Source organism: Corvus brachyrhynchos, unplaced genomic scaffold, assembly GCF_000691975.1.
Source record: "Corvus brachyrhynchos isolate BGI_N302 unplaced genomic scaffold, ASM69197v1 scaffold97, whole genome shotgun sequence".
Taxonomy (NCBI): Eukaryota; Metazoa; Chordata; class Aves; order Passeriformes; family Corvidae; genus Corvus; species Corvus brachyrhynchos.
The window spans coordinates 4,131,124-4,137,791 of NW_008239758.1; the positions used below are offsets into that span (position 1 = coordinate 4,131,124).

Below are 6,668 nucleotides of genomic sequence, written 5' to 3' on the forward strand. Positions count from 1 at the left end.
ATCCAACTGTGATACACAGTTATTAGATCAGCTATTGCCACTCAGAAAAGAAACCTGTGAACCCACTCGTGGAAGTGTCAGCTCACTGTTCATCAACAAAGGAAAAAATGAGTCAGAAGAACAGTCCAAGGAGCAGAGGGTGAAATCTAACACACCTTGGTGTGTGTGCCACTACAAACTTGCATGGTGGCATCCAAGTTTTGTATCACTTTTTCAAACTGTATTCAGCTTTGCTTCTAATCCCAAAAAACCACTGGAGACAAGAAAATTCTAGAAGAGAAAGGCAATTATAGATAGAAAATATCATCAACACTGAAAGAGCCTAGAACTATGATACTCTTTCAGACTGGGGAGAAAAGGTGATTTAGATAGGAATAAAGTATCACAACACAGTTTTGGAGTTTAAAACACGTCTCAGTGCTAGAACACTTCTTCAAAGGACAACAATTTAGATCCAGACTGCTATGGGCCAACCCCTCAGAGTCCCCAGCCAAAAGGTCATTTGAAGTGGCACATAGCAGCAGAGAAGAGACTTGTACAGTATTTTCACCACCTCAGCCAGAGGACAGGACCAACCCAAGGCTGATTCAGTGTTCCTACCAGATGGTGTGTGCCAAGAGGCTCCCACAGAGTACTGGCTAGAAGCTAAAGCTGCCCCCAAGATAACCTGCAATCCGAAATCGGAGGCTGTGCAAAGATGCCACCTGCTCCCCCTTGCAGGGTAAGCAAGCCTCTGAATGGTAGCCAGTCCCAGGGGCATCGAACTCTGCTGCTTGTTCACACCTACATCCATAAGGGATTGAATGTGTTTTTTCCTAGTGCAGAATTTTTATTCCAGAAAACATAGGGCTGTTGGGTATTTTCTCACTCCCCCTTCTGTGGATGCCATGTAGCCTGAAGAGACTAAAAATCCATGCCTTCTTAAAAAACTCTTTTTTAATGAATTTAACTCCTTCCACTGCCTTAGGCAGCAGATTCAAACCAAGATGAACATGTGTTTTCATACTTTGAAGCAAGTCTCATCAAGACCAGGCTTACAAATATAGTCCAGAAGTAACACAATCAATATTTCCCTATAGTATAGCCTAACCCATTGTAGAAGGCTTTTCCTATAAGTTGACTCAAAGAGCCTCCTCATTCTTTGAAATGTAAAACCAAGAATTTCTGCCAGAAACTGTTCAACATTTTTCACCAAACAGGAAACTTGGCCTCCTGAAGCCACAAGATCCTGATACAAGCAGCTGTGCTCTCCTCTGCACAGCTCTGGTACAGCACCAAACCCCCCATTTGACTCCAGCACTTTTCTGTGTGACTGTCTTTGGGCACGGTGAACAGAGCCTTTCTTTGTATCACAAAATTATAGACAGACACCAAAGCCTGTGCCCACTGGTGTAAGAGCAGTGACCACTACAGAAGCACACACCCCACCAAAACCAAACTGATGCTGAACTGAACACTCTGCTCTGCTATAAAGAAAGAGCAGAGTGTGTGAGCATGGCAATTGTTATCTGAGATCTGGTTCATGGGAGAATCAGCTCTAAGACTCAGAATATTGTAGCATACCAGTCTGAAGATACCTTAGCAATTTGAAAAAATACTCTCTTCTGAATGTCTGGCATTCCTAATTATTGCTGTAGCAAATTTGTCTTGTCTTTTTTCATATTATTTTATTACTTTGATAAAGTGTATTCTTGTATTTGAAAATAGTGATGTGTAGCTTTTTATTATTCACTTTTAAATGACATTTTTTGCAGATTTACCTGGTGATTAGTGCCAAGAAAAATAATTTTTCTCAGCTATTTTCCTACAGTTGAGTGGTATCTCTTCTCTCTGGGTACTTTATGAGCTCAGAAGATCTTTATTGCTGTCTCAGAAGGTCTGGAAAGCAAAGATTAAATTTCGCTAAGGTCTAATCAGATTTTCATAAAGTTGAGCCAGAAAATGAGGTTTCTTCTGTCTCCATTTTTGACTGGTTTGCTCTTTATTCTTTTAAATTGCATCTCTGACTTCCCTGCTCTGGTGATCACGCACTGGAGTCACAGCATTGCCTCCTCAAGGGAGAGAGAAGCTGCAGAGAGGGCTGCTGAGGAGCTCAGTGCAATGGCAGATTTCTCCTGCTCTCCTGGAATTTTTGTGGCACCTTTCCACATCTCAACTGGAAGAGCAGTGGATGTGAACTCTTGGCTGCTGTTGCTGAGTTTCTTGGTATAATTACGGTGATGCCCTGCAAGCATCTCTAAAGAAAACCGGTGTCACAGCAGAAAGGGGAAGTGAGCAGACCTGTGTAGGATCCTCACCCCAAGCACAGGCAGGTGCACTGCTGGGGAGTTTCTGGAGCCCTGCACCATGCCATGCAGCTTCTCTGGGCTCAACACTTGCAGCAGCACGAGGTCTGTGCTCTGGGAGAGTTCAGAGGGTGAGTCCAAAGTGCGAGACTTCACAGCACCAGTCAGAACCTGCTGCTCTCCAGCTGGCACTTACCTGGCTGCGTAGGGAACTAATTTGTTGATTGCCCACTAGAAATGCTTTACATTTTTCAGTTTTCTTCAGTCTACTCTTTGGAACTGAGATAACAGATAAGAAGTGTGAGGTGCTGCTTTTCTGGTATCCATGGCACAACTCCTACCTCCTTCAACAGAGCGAACTAAGTTCTCTCTCTTCCCTGTCCTTCTTTTCCACTTGCTTTTCTTGGGTTTCTCTCCTGCTTTCTGCTGAAGGATTTCTCCAATGCAGGCAGAAAAGCAGTGGTCGTGTGTATTTTCTCAGGGTATTTATTAGGTGCAACAGTGATGAATGAAATGGTCATGGGAACCAAATATGTAATAAATAAATTCCATTACACTTTTGACCAGCTGTTTAGTTGCATGGGATTTTGGGTGGATGGATAACAGGGATATGCAACAGGAGCAGTGGGTGGAGGTGGGAGAAGAAACCAATATTTTTTTCAAGGGCTTTTCTTGCCCTGCTGATTTATGGAAAAGCAAATCAATAGAATAACATTGTCACTAAACCTGCAAACATTGTTAAAGACAATCATATCTAACCATAAAGAGGAAGAATTTAAAGATATATCTTGTATGCTGAGGCCAAAAGTCCACCTGTATGCTACGTGCTAGTGCTCAGTACTTCATTATTTGGCCCCTTGATGCATGAGGGCCAAATTGTCTTTACAGATTGTACCCATTTAAGCTTGAGAACTATTAGTTTTTCTGGGATGAACCCTCATATCTGTGCACTCATGTGACAAGTGTGTCACCCAGCAGGCTGCTTGTGATAGCTGTCCTGTGCAGGAGAGCTGTGTGATGTCCCACAGCAGGCAGGCAGCACTGCAGGGGCACAGCTGCTGTGATGTGATATCCCATGAGCTCCTACCATCCCTGCTGCTCTCCGCTGAGTGCGTCCCTGCGAGCAGCTTGCATGGGGAACTGACCTGCATCTTCGTGTTTGTTTCCACCCTCATTCTTCAACCACTGTAGAATTAAAATGATGAACAAATCCAGCCTGGCAAACTTGGCAGATTCTCACTTTATTCATGAAGGCAGATCTAATGTTCCCTGACAAATTGTTCCAGAGAAACTGTCTTGTAAAATACAGGATCTGCCAGTTCCTTCATACCAAACCATATTTCTATTAGGACACAGTGTTAATGGTTCGTTGGAAAGTACAATGCTTGGTGCAGAGTGAATCTGAAATCATTTAGCATACTTGATTGTTAACTGAGATAACTATCCTGTGAGTGCATCGGCTGCCATCTGTCCATTTACTTGACAGCCTTGGAGGGGGGATAATCTCGAGAGCTGGCACCAGTCCAGTTTGCCGCAGGTCTGCTTTCTAGTGTTTTTGTAGCAGATGTTGTGCCACATGCCCAAAGCTGCTGCCTGTAAGCTGCTGTGTGCTCAAATTTTTAATTTTGGGGGGTGTCTGACTGTCTTTGACACAAGATTTGCATTTATCTTAGCAGCCCCTTATGGGGCTGCCTTTGTTATAAATGATAATCTGATGAAAGAACCAGGGCCAAAACCTCTAGGCCTCTGTCACAGGATTTCTGATGGCTTCAGTGGACACTGGATTGGACCCTGACTTGCTGGTTGCTAATGTATTTTCTATCCTTTTAATGATGTGCATTTGGAATATGGCACTTATGAAACAGTATGGAACTAGGGAGCCCCCAAGTTTGCACTGTGCTTTAAGGAATTCAATAGTCCTTGCTTATCTAAGATGCTCCAAAGCTGTTTATATACATAGATCCTTGCCTGTTATGCACAGGGAAACTAGAAATTACACCCAATTTTCCCTCCTCTGTTATCTTCCACAGATAACATTATTCCACTGAAAGCCAGTTGATCCTAAATTAATGTAAATCAGCCAAGGTAAGGTGAAGCTCTAGGAAGTGCTGCGTTTTCCAGTTGTGTGATTAAAATGCTTTGCTCCTCCTGTGCAGCTTGGTGGTTGTCAGCAGAGTGGCAGGAGGGAATTATCATCTTGCTGCAGCAACCCCTGCTGCTGCTGATAGGGAAGATTTCTTCTTTTCTCCTTCCCTGCTTTTCATTAAGAAAAAGCAAAAGGGGAAAAAAAGTCAATTAGGCAATGCAAGATGATGGATCTCTGTGCATTTGCTACATGTCATCTGTTTCAAGAGGTTTGCTATATGAAACTGATAACTGCTGGGCTGTCCACAGTGTCTGTCTTCCATCCTGGTCTATATTTCCACTTGATCACTTTGTTTCAGACAGCCTGGATGAGTTCTTGGAGGATGAAAAATGGTTTGACTGTGTCAGTTTAGCTCTACAGCAACTGCCCATAGATTTGCTTCTGACTGTGTGTGTAAATAAAATATAGTACAAGGGGTGACCCATTTTGTGTGTTAGGCATGGGAAACTTTCCAATCTCAGTAATTAATTTACCACCTTTAAGAGGAAATCTTGTAGGTTGTTTTTTCAGCGTGTGGCTTAATTTGCCTTTGTACAGTGTCTGTGCTTCTTTGAGCTGACAATGTTTGGGTCAGAGTCTGCCTTTGAAAACGTTAAAGGTGTACAAAGTAAAAAAATGTGATTACAACACTCAATCTTCTTAATTAGTTTCTATTGTTCATTCTGTTAAATGCCATTTGCCTGTCAGGGAAATGCATCCCATGTGCAGGGAACACTGCTGGAGTGCTGTGGAAGTGATAGGTTTTGAATATCTTGAGTTTTGGGAAAGGCCTTCATAATATCTCTAACTAGAACACTGACTAGGTAGTTAATCATAATCTAGGATCTCAGGCTGAGAAATGCTCCTGGTTCATGCTGTGTGTGCAGACATCTGTTACTCAGCAACAACTGTCACTCTCTTTCCAGATGAGTTATTAGCAAATGTTAAAAAGAGAGGTATACGGTAAAAGTTTAATGCCTATGAAATGCCCTGTGAGGCTGCAAGTGCCTTAGCATATGGAATATAATTCTGAGTAATAAAGAAATGAGCATTCCAGGGTATTTATGATGATTGAAAAAAAAAAGAAAAATACTGCTGCCATGTAAAAATGAATCAAAGAATTCAATTTACTGTTCCAACAATGCATGCTTTACAAACATACATGCTATAGTTTATGGAGGCATTTAGCTGAACAAGGCAACAAATGTTTTCTGGGAAGCAATATGAGGCAATGTATTTGTCTACAGCTGAAAATGTGTAGTTGCTTTCCTAAGGATTGGGAGTAATCTTGCTAAAGCAGAACAAGAAACTTTTACAATATCAAGATGCCAGTAGAGAGTGGACAGAAAAACTTCATTTAAGCAAGGTGAAGATATGACATTTATTGATCTCATAAGATAAAATACTTCACTTTTCTGCAACTACCAGCATAAGAATAGAGTTAGAACAAGCTGTAGCTATCACAAGTATTTTATTTCCTACACAATGCATAGTTTAAGTTACATAAAAAGAAGTATCTGCAGTATTTCTTTAAAATATAAACATTAAATTCTATAGTATTTGCATCAGGACAGCTTCTCCTGCTCTTACCTGTTAAATCCAGAGACAGATGTTGGCAGTTCTGGTGTGCAAATGCTTGTGCCAGTGCTCCAGGATGCAGCACCTCTCTTTGTGCTGGGTGTGCCTTGGGATAGATAATGAATGAGACATGATTAATCACGGTACAAGTAGTTTGGAAGACGGGCAATAGAAACAAAGAACTTGAAAGTTTTTTTAAATAAAGCTCTATGTAGAAGCCTTACTTTATCTTCTATCCATCCTCCTCATCCTAAAGTCAGGCACTCTAACTCGTCTTTTCTCCATTGCTTAGCAACACTCATGGGTGAACTTACTTAAAGCAGAGCTTTGTTCCCAGATGTGATTTCAGTAATATTTGCAGGCTTAACAGTTTTGAGATGTGAAAATCAGCCCCCTTTCTCCCCACCACCATTAGCCTACCTCACTAAATAATTTTTCTTGTTCTCTCCTGCACCCCAGGAATGTTCAGTTTTTGTCTCTACTGTTTTGATCTAACCAAGAGAGTTGTGGAAAGAGGGGGGAGGTTCAAACAAAGCTCTAATTGTGGAGGATGCACATACAATGTGCACAGCAAAGCTGCGTGTTGGGAATAGAATTGGAGTGTAAATGCAGAATGGGTCAAGGAAAGAACTGTTATTTCTCTCAACTCAATTTGATTTTTTTTTGAAGTTGAGATTGAA

At 41.7% G+C, this 6,668-nt stretch overlaps 1 long non-coding RNA gene across 1 annotated transcript; it reads right to left on the reverse strand.

The window, feature by feature from the left end:
* Window positions 1-862: 862 nt before the first annotated feature.
* On the reverse strand, window positions 863-6,329 carry LOC103621285. The gene is made up of 3 exons (XR_001864754.1): window positions 6,213-6,329; window positions 6,001-6,094; window positions 863-4,538 (listed from the first exon to the last, which is right to left on the reverse strand). It is a non-coding gene; the product is annotated as an uncharacterized LOC103621285 (long non-coding RNA).
* Between the last annotated feature and the right edge of the window lie 339 nt (window positions 6,330-6,668).